Below are 10,835 nucleotides of genomic sequence, written 5' to 3'. Positions count from 1 at the left end.
GCATATTTGGAGTCAGTGTAAATGTTACCTACCTTTCCCTTGCTTCATTGAAGTGCTCTTGTAATAGCTATCATTTCTGTGAATTGAGCACTTGTGCCTGGAGAGAGAGACACACTTTCAATAACATCATTCAGAGTGATTACTGCATATCCTGCCTTACAGACTCCCTGCTCTACAAAGGAACTTTCTTCCATGAAGAGGGTCCAGTTTGGATGTTCTAGGGGACTTTCTCTTAGATCCTCTCTGGCTGCTTAGGTCTGTACCACAACTTACTCACAGTCATTTTCAGTTTCCCCAGTTTCCTTAAGGAGAAAAGTGGCTGGGTTTAGGTGAGAACAAGTTTTCCATTTGATTGTAGACCCTTCTACCAGCAGAGCCTGATATTGAAGGAGCTGGCTCCCTGTTAGCCAAAGACTGCCTAGAAGACAGCTATCGTTCTACATTATGTCGTGTATAAATAGTTAAGCCATTTCCCCGGGTTAATTTCATGGCCTCTGGTACCAGTAGGTCCACCACGGCAACTGCTTGGAGGCATGCTAACCATCCTTTAGCCACCAAATTAAGTTCCTTACTCAGGTAGCCTACTGGCAGTCAACCTGATCCTCGGGCTTGAGTTAAAACTTCCAAGGCTATTCCCTTCTTTTCTGATACATAAAGATTGCCCTTCCTGTGGAAAGGCTGAGGGCTGATGCCTTAAGTAAAGCTTGTCTTAACTGGTTAAAGGCCTTTTGACCTCCAGGTTCCCAGGCTAGCAAATGAGTTTTAGCTGCTTGAGTCTCTTTTATGAGGTGATATAAAGGACAAGCTATCTTGCCATACCCATGTATCCATAGTTCACAAATTCCTCTAATGCCCCCAAATCCTCTTAGTTGCTTAAGGGTTTTAGGGAGGGGAAAAGAGGAAATAGGCTTAATTCTTTCTTCCCCTAATGCTCTGGTCCTTTCAGATAACATTAAACCCAGGTACTTCACTGAGGTTTGGCAAAGTTGGGCCTTGAATTTTGAAACCTTATATCCTCTGCTGGCTAGGAAGTTAAGAAGAGCTTCAGTGCCTTCCTGAGAAGCTTCCTCAACTGGGGCACAGAGAAGTAGGCCATCTACATATTGTAAGACCCTGACCTGAGGATGGGAAAACTCAGACAGGTCCTTTGACAGTGCCTGTCCAAACAAGTGAAGACTGTCTTGAAATCCCTGAGGCAGCATCATTCATGGTAACTAGGTGGTTTGGCCGGAGGGATCTTTGAAGGCAAATAGGCATTGAGAGTCATGATGTAATGATACAAAGACAAAGGCATTCTTTAGATCTAGGACTGTGAACCATTTAGTTCCCTCCGGTATTTGATTTAGCAAGGTATAGAAATTCAGGACCACTGGATGAATTGAGACTATGCCCTCATTAATCAGGCAAAGGTCCTGAACTAGTCTCCATTCCCCATTGGATTTTTGCATCCTTAATATTGGAGTGTTGCAAGGGTTGTTACAGGGTTTGATGAGGCCCTGCATGTTTAAGTTATTAATAATGGCTTCTAGCCCTTTCCTAGCCTCTGGCTTTAGGGGATATTGTCTCTGGTTAGGAAAAGAAGCGGGATTCTTAATGTGGATCCAGACTTGCCTAGCAGTGATAGCTTGACCTATTATTCCTTGAGTTGATCACACTTCTGGATTAATATTAGCTTCCACCAAGGATAAACAAAGAGCTTGTCCCTGGACTATAAGGATATTGGCCCCCACATGAGCTAAAATGTCTCTACCTAATAAAGGAGTGAGACTTTCAGGCATGATTAAGTGGGTAGGTGTAAATAATAGGTCCCCCCAACTACAATTAAGGGATTGAGAAAAATCTCATGTTAGAATCTTTCCTGAGATGCCCATCACAGTCATGCTATGGAAAGACAGGAGGCCTGGATCAGAGAGGAGAAGAGAAAGGCTGGCTCCAGTGCCCAGTAGGAGGCCCACTCTCCTTCCTTCAATTTCCAGAGTCACCCAGGGCTCCTGAGCAGTAATGGCAGTTTGAGTCACTGGCGCCAGTGGTTTGAGCCCCAGGACCCATCAGTCCTGCTGGACCATCTGTGAGACTGGTTCTGAACCTGGTGAACTCTGCCTCTGGGGGCAGTCTGATGTCCAGTGGTCCCTGCCACAGGCTGGACAGGGTCAACAGTGCTTCTTCTGGCTGCCTGGGCAATCTTTCTTAAAATGCCCTGACTTGTCACACCAGTAGCAACTAGTAGATGCACCTCAGGAATCCTGGAATTTGCAAGGCTGCAGGGCAGCTATTAGGGCTTCTGTTCTTCTTTTGTGTTTCCTCTCTTTTTCCTAGGCCTCCTTCTAATCTCTTTTATAAAAGACCAAGGTGGCTACCCTCAGAAAGTTTTCCAAGATGCTATCTCTTCCTGTAGCCTGCTTTTGCAGTTTCCTTCTAATATCAGGAGGGGCCTGTGTAATAAACTTGTCCTTTAGGATTAGTTTTCCTCAACTGAACTAGGAGATAAGGAGATGTGTTTTATTAGTGCCTCTCATAGCCTTTCCATAAAAGCTGTGGGATTCTTATCTGGATTTTGTTCTATTATGGACAGTTTAGAATAACTAAGAAGTTTGGCCCTCATTCTTCATAGGTCCACCAACATGCACATCAAAAAGTGTTTTGTTTTCCATTCATCTGTGGAGTCACTGGGGTTCCAATCAGGGTTCTCAAGAGGTAGCACCTCTCTTCCTATTGGGAATGATTGTTCCCTTATTTCTTTGCCTTCCCCATTTTCTCTTTTCCTTCTTGACCTAGTATAGGATACATATTTCTCATCTCTGAATTTCTCTGCTGCGTGCAGAGCTGCCGGCTTTTCAACAGCAGTTAGGGTTTGGTTTAGGAGCAGCATAACATCCCTCCATGTGAGGCAAAGTGCCTGAGTTCAATTTTGAAAAGCTTCTATATACTTATTTGTTTCATCAGAAAATCAGCCCAAGTCTCCCTTTATTTGCCTAAGGTCCTGCAATGAGAAGGGAACTGGAAGCCTAGAGGCATCACCTCTATTTGGCATTTCCTGTAGGGATAAGAGTGAAGCTGAATTGACTGTGCAATGCTTGCAAAGGTTTAATAAGAAGGCTGCCCTTCAATAAAATCAGATAATCCACCTTTTTCTTCAAAGTATCAGGGTTAAAGGGGTTCCAGTGCTTCAGAGTGTACTCCTGAAGAATGCAGTCTGAAGATGATCTGCTACCCATCTGGAAAAAGATGCAAGTAAAAGCTGTCCCTTTAGTCTCCTCCCTTTCCTTTGGAATGGCCCAGGGTGAGGGGATGACATGTGAGTGTCCCCCTCCCAATCATTTTCCATTCTTGTTTCCCTGAGTCCCAGCATCTATTAAAGGTGTCACACATGGATGCAGGCATGACCCTCAGCTATGGAACTGGAGGAATTTAGGGACTGGGATTAGTTATGCTTACCTGTGTGACTCTAGTTTTCCATTTGTGATTTCCCTTTGACATCCTAGACTTGTGTGATCTGTCTGGCTCTCCAACAGATGGACCTTGGGAAAGACTACTTAATAGTTGTATTTGGGCAAGGACCCTTTATGGAGGGACTGTGCTGGATTGAGCTCTATAATCTGCTATTTTGGCCTGGACTAAAGTATGTATTCTTAGGCAGTGGGTCTGGTTAACTTCTGGACATAAATTCCCCTTACTATTTAAGTGCCATTTTAATTGGAGGCAGAATAGTTGCCTTAAAAAAATGTAGGGACCGAATGGTAGTTTTCCTGCGGATGGGACAGATCGATACTAAAATTTAGTTTTAGAGGATGTTTTCCTCTTTCCCCCTCATTCACAGAAGTAGCACAGAAGTAGTCTCTACTAGAGCAATGAAAAAGGGGAGGAGAATTGGGAAGCTAGAGTATTTCAGCAAAGGGCCAACAGCATGCCTCATGAAAAGCATTCCTATTCCACCAGGTGGTGCTATTGACCTTGAAATACCATGTGCTCGCCAGCTCAAGGGCAGTGAAAGAGATGCAAACTGGAGGTTGTTGTCAGGGGAGGGGGCGGAGAAGACCCTCTGTTCCTAGAAAATTACAGAAACGACATTCCTTTGAGCTATATTCTTGGTTGCTATGTGTGGCATTTCCTGATCTTGCCTAACATGTTTATTTCCCCAAAATATAAAAATTCCCACAGCGTTGCATACAGAGTGGATAGGAGACATAGCTGTAGTGGACAGAAAAGGAGGAAATTTGTGATAGACAAAGATGGAGATTCTGTTGCTGACATTCATCAGGCTGTCAGAGGCTGGGATTAGTCCAGAAGCCTTTGGGTAACACCAGGGTGCGACCTTGGCCAGGAACTCTCAGTTGCTTCTGGACCTCTTCCAGTCCCATGTGATGGCTAGGTTTTCCGTGAAAGGAAACCAGTATAAAACAGAGCCAGCATTCTCAGCAACCTGAGGGCAATGGGGGATTCGCTAAGTTCTCCCCAGTAAGCCTGTCACCTAAGTCTTGAGAATGGCGACATGCCCTAATGGCATCTAGGTGGCTGTCAGGTGCCTGTTATTTAGTTTTATTTTAAAATTGAGGATGAGAGGCCTAGAATGAAAGGAAATGGTTGGGGTCCATTCCTATACTCACCCTTCCAATGAATCTGCCTTGAATTCTGGATGGACCACCCAAATGAAGCAGTGTCATTATCTGTGGTGAATACCTGAGATTCATTGTCTCATGGCCATGGAAAATCAGGATGCGGACACAACAGAGTGAGGTTAAGAGCAGAAGTATAATAGGTGAAAGAAAGAGAAAAGCTCTCTTGCTTAGAGAAGGGCCTCACAGAAAATGGGTTGCCACTTCTGTGGTGAAATGCAGGAAGTTTTATAGATAAGCTGGAAGAGGCAGTGTCTGAATTACATAGGACATGAAAGATTGATCAGAACAGGTGTGCCATTTGCATAGGGCCTGAAAATGCTTGCTGCCCCCACCTTAATCCTTTATTATGCAGATGGGTTCTCTACCTGGCCACTGCCTTGTTATCTGTTTCTTTACTGTACACGTGGTGACAAAGAAAAGGGAAGATGGAGCCCCCGTGTTGAACATACCTGGCCCCAGGTAGCCTTTTCTGTTGGCACAGCTGCTGACATTCACTTGTGCAAGCTTCCAGCTTGCTTATCTGTGATTGCAACTCAGTTTTCAGACTGCTTTTGTGAGAAAAGAAATGATTTGGGGACTGCTTTTGGCGAAAAGGGAAACTCTGCCAAGAACTCTTTTACCCTCACTATCTGCCTAAATAATTTCTTTCTAGCTCCTGTATCACTAGTTGCTTGGTTTGGAAGTGTCCAGACCAATGTAATCTAGGCATTGAGTTTCAGTTTCCTCATCTACTAAGTAGGGAATATATTAGTTACTCTCTTATTGGGTAGTTATGATTTATTTCATGTGAAATGTTTAGAATGGTCCAGGCAGTGATGTACTGCAGTTTGTTTGTACTGGCTCACAGTGATTATCAATCAATGTACCTTTTTCTGATGCTGCCAATCTCCTCATCCCGACATCCAGTGACATCATATTGGTAGCTTGAAATTAATTGGCCATGCTGAGAATATCTACACCACAGAAGTTGGCAAATACTATGCATCAGGGCTAGCTTGCCAGCACACCACTGATTAAGTGACATCATTAATAAGTTCTGTATAAATCTGAACATTATTATTTTTACATTATTATTATTAATAAGTAGTACTGCTCCCTTATGGTTTTTAGAAGACATTCTGATAGTTAAATAAATAACTTTGAATTAAAAGAACACCGATGGGGTACATTTAGCAATATATTACCTCATGGGAATCAGTGCATACATTTGTGATCTAAAATCTGAATCCTTAATTTACTCAAATTGAGTTTTGGCTCCATGAAAATAGGAGCTTTCCTCACTGCTGTAGCCCCCACGTGTGGTATACGTCTGGGACGGAGTAGGCACTCATAAATGTTTGTTCAGTAAATAAATAAATGAATGAAAGTATCCCAAACACTTGCATTTTCAAAATACTTTGACATCTATTTCCTTTTCTTTTCAAAGCTGCCCTTTAAGATAGATGGATAGGTCCTGTTTTATCCCCATTGCATAGATGAGGAAATGGCAATGCAAAGAGGTATCTAATTAGTGATTTGCTTCCTTTCATCATATTATGTCCATTACGCCAGTGATTCCCAAAATGTGTTCCACAGATCATAAATCCTGAAGGATGTTAATAGCTATTATGTGCCAGGGGATGTGTGAATATATAAGTTTGGAAAATAGTGAAGTGAAAAAGGAATTGGTTTACTTACTACAGATTTCCTCAGAGCCTTATTAAGCCAGTGTGCATTGTGAACCTGGCGGGTAGTGGAGATAGCTAAGTAAGCAGCATTTCCCATCTTTCACCATAGTTTGCTTGTTTGATTTTAGATGATGCCTCAAGCAGTATTAGTGTGAAACATCACTAGGCAGTGCTTTTCAGACTTTAACTGGCATAGGAACTGCCAAGGATCTTATTAAAATGGAAACTCTAATGAAGGGGAAGGAGGACCTAGTGTGGGCCCTGAGATCCTACATTTTTTCTTTTTTTCTTTTTATTTGAAACAAGGTATCACTCTATTGCTCAGGCTGAGGTTCAGTGACATGATCCCAGTTCATTGCAGCCTCAACTTCCTCGGCTCAGATGATCATGCCACCTCAGCCTCCCAGGTAGCTGGGACTACAGGAGCATGCCACCACACCTAGCTCATTTTTGTATGTTTTGTAGAGACAGGGCCTGCTATGTCACCCAAGCTGGTCTTTAGCTCCTGATCACAATCAATCTACCTGCCTTGGCCCCCCAAGGTGCTGGAATTACAAGTGTAAACCACCATGCCTAACCAGAAATCTTATATTTCTAACAGGCTCTCAGAGGGTATCCAGGCTGCTGGCCAACAGACCACACCTTGAATAGCAAGGCACTAGAACATATAAGAGTGAAGAAGAGGCCGGGCGCGGTGGCTCAAGCCTGTAATCCCAGCACTTTGGGAGGCCGAGACGGGCGGATCACGAGGTCAGGAGATCGAGACCATCCTGGCTAACACGGTGAAACCCCGTCTCTACTAAAAAATACAGAAAAATTAGCCGGGCGAGGTCGCGGGCGCCTGTAGTCCCAGCTGCTCGGGGAGGCTGAGGCAGGAGAACCCGGGAGGCGGAGCTTGCAGTGAGCTGAGATCTGGCCACAGCACTCCAGCCTGGGTGACAGAGCGAGACTCCGTCTCAAAAAAAAAAAAAAAAAAAAAAGAGTGAAGAAGAAATATTTGGCCTTTTACTGAAAGAGCACATGACAACACTAAAACATCCTACTGATGCTCAGGACCAACTGTTTAAAGAAGCATGTTGTTTAGAGGGGTGAGGGAATAAGGGACAAACCTCCATATGATGAACAAGTTATGGAGGAACATAGAGCAGGACCTAACTAAATAGCTGGAGTAGGGCGGGTCCCTCCAGCTGAAGTCTAGGTAGTGAATTAATTAATGAAGGGACACAGAGATGGCTAAAGGGACCCTTGATTGCTGTGTGGACTAAAGAAGCTTCATTTTTGTCATTAAAACCTAGGTTTGAGGAGAAGAGAGCAAGGCCCACTATTGGTTCAGACTTAGTGATTGTTTTCTCTCTCTACCCACAAACTCAAGTTCCACGAGTTATTAGTTTTTAAAAAACTTTTTAATTATTCAAAATGAAATATGAATGTGAGAAATGGGATTGGAAAACTGTAGACTGACATAAACAGATGTTAACTGACCAGGAGCTGTGGTGCATGCCTGTAATCCCAGCATTTTGGGAGGCCGAGGTGGGCAGATCACCTGAGGTCAGGAGTTCCAGACTAGCCTGGCCAACATGATGAAACCTTGTCTCTACTAAAAATTAAAATATTAGCCTGTGTGGTAGCAGGTGCCTGTAATACCAGCTACACAGGAGGTCGAGGCAGGAGAATTGCTTGAACCCAGGAGGCGTAGGTTGCAGTGTGCCCAGAATGTGCCACTGCATTCTAGCCTAGGAGGCAAAAGCGAAACTACATCTCAAAAAAGAAAAAAAAAAAAAAGATGTTAACCTGGGTCAGGAGAGGAAGTAATGCTACACAATGTGATTGGCTATTTAAAACCTTCAGAAATGCTCCTATCTCATACAGACCCATCTTCCCGACCTCATCTGGTCCCTACTCTGGCCTGGAAACTTAGCTTGGGTACCTGTGTTTCTCCAGCAGTGGCTGTTCTCTGACGGTGCGGTGTCCTAGCAGACTTTTCTCTCCTAGTTCCTTGGCAACAGTGTTCTAACAACCTTTGTGGGTCACACAGTTCCTAAGTGTAGAGCTGGGATTAGGCTAATGGAGGTGTGATAAGACTCTCCCACAATGTATCTATCAATGATTCACTTCTACTAATTATAACTTGACAACATATTTTGATAACTTATTGAAAGCAAACATGTTAATAACTCATGACTTCCTTGTAGATCAAATTTTTATCATTGCAAAGCAATAGTTTTGCCTAATTTTATATTTTTTCCCTTGCATTCTTTGGGTTACACTCATTTTGCCACTCCTGCTATTTATATTTTTATATTTATTTGTTAATTTTATATTTTGTATTTATTTGCTCATCTTTCTACAATATTAGTTTAGATTATTCTCTAGCGATTACATTTCTTAACCCAAAAGGGGACTATTGTGTTTTTTACTGAAGTTTGGATTGGTTGTCAGAATTAATAGGTTTAATTTTACTTGTGTAATCTTGTTTATGTTTTTGAATTTTTGTAGGTTTTGATATTTTCTTTTATGTAATTTCTTAACCTTTTCTTATATTGCCTGTTTTGTTTCTTCTCATTTTTTTCTGTGTACTAATAGGTACTTATGCTGCTTAAAGTGTATTATTGATTACATAACAATTTAAAAAGAAGCTATGCACCCTATATTTTGTAGTTGAAAGTATATTATGGAGCAGTATCTTTAACTTTAATTTGAATAAAATTGAGTCCTTGCTAAAAGAAGTGAATGATGTAAGGTATTTCATCCTCGGTTCACCACCCATACCTGTGAAAGGCGAACAGTCTGACTTTTTAAAATAGTCAGTGATCAATGCTGAAGATATAACCTATAGTTACAGAGCGGCTGGCTTGGTCTTTGAAATGTAAACAGTGATAATTTATGAATGGGTTAGTCATCTTCCCGTAAACATAAGAGATAAAAGCGAGACTATCCTGTGTCATATGTACCCTGTGTCATAACACATTCATGCTACTGCGTTCCTTGTCTGTTGGAACATTCATTGATTAGTATTTATAGGTGTTTCTTGTAACAAAGTTTGGCTTTGGGCATGATCAGGTAAAAATAAAATTTAAAATATCATAAAACAACTATGTAGTGCTCAACAGAACCTTAGGAAATATTCTTTTCTTCATGTTTCTGCCCTGTTTTGTATTGCTCTTGTCTTATCTGGTAGAATTGTCATTCATGTCAAATAGTGAGCCTCATTATGATGAAAAATGAATAGCCAAAATATACTCACATGGCACCAGAAGAACAGGGAGTTTGCCTTCTAGCCTTTTAAAAAAGTTCAGTGAAGACAAGCTCAATCCAGCTGGGAATTCTGTGGGTCACAAGCATTATTGGTGCAGAACTGAAACCTTGGTCTAGAACAGACTCTCAGAAGATTTACATTCAAAGTTCACCTGGAAGGATATTTTTGTTTACATTGTTTTAAGGCTTTTCCTTTGAAGGTTATGATAGATGCTTAGTGATTTTTTGTTTTGTTTTTTGTTTGTTTGTTTGTTTAAATCAGTGATACTGAAGTGATGTTGGAGCATCAGAGTCCGGGGTAAATACCTGAGGTTCGTTGTCTCGCGCCAAGGAAATTGAGCACGCAGATACACAAAAAGTGAGTTTAGGAGTGGAGGTTTAATAGGCAAAAGAAAGGGAAAGGAAAATAGCTCTCTCTCCTGCAGAGAGAGAGGGGCACCCGTGTGGGACGTGTGGGACGTCCAGCCCGTAGCAAAGTGCACCGGATTTTGTAGACTGACTTGGCTTATTTTCATTATACATTCTTTAGACAGTTTATTATTTTTCTTTATCTTTATTTATTTTTAAGACAAGGTCTTATTCTTTTGTTCATGCTGGAGTGCAGTGGTGCAGTCACAGCTCACTGCAGCCTTGACACCACCAAGCTCAAGTGATCCTCCTACTTCAGCCTCCTAAGTAGCTGGGACTACAGGTGCATGCCACCATGACAAACTAATGTTTTATTGTTTGTAGAGATGGGGTCTCATTCTTTTGCCCAGGCTGGTGTTGAACTCCTGAACTCAAGCAATCTTCCCACCTTGGCCTCCCAAACTGTTGAAATTATAGGGGTGAGCCACTGTGCCTTGCCTTACATGGTTTTCATTTCTTCAGAATCAATGATCTGCGTCTGCAAAGCCTATGGCTCTCCACTGATTTACAGGGGGTTTGCCATTACTGAGTTGACTTGTAGACAGAAAAACAAACTGCCTTTGCTGAGCCATTTAATTTTTCCCCATATTTTTTTCTTTTGTGAAAGTCTTTAACTGAAGATCCCTGCTTTGCCTCTGGAATATGCCTGCAGTAGTTTTTGTTGAGAAATTTGAGTTTGGGAGCAACTGTTCCTGTGGGACTCTAGAAGAGCTGGTTGCTATTCCAACAGACACCTGAGTTTGGCATTGCTTCAAAATTAGATTGTTGCAATCTAATTTAGAAGATGCAGGTGAAGTTTTCCTTTCAAGTTTTGCTGGTAATTGACACACGCCCAGACATTTCTGCCCGTGAGCCATAACCTCCATTCTCTTCATCCTCTTCTCCATCA

This window comes from Rhinopithecus bieti, unplaced genomic scaffold (assembly GCF_001698545.2).
Source record: "Rhinopithecus bieti isolate Rb0 unplaced genomic scaffold, ASM169854v2 scaffold_6536, whole genome shotgun sequence".
NCBI classification, from domain to species: Eukaryota; Metazoa; Chordata; class Mammalia; order Primates; family Cercopithecidae; genus Rhinopithecus; species Rhinopithecus bieti.
This window is presented reverse-complemented; position numbering follows the sequence as displayed.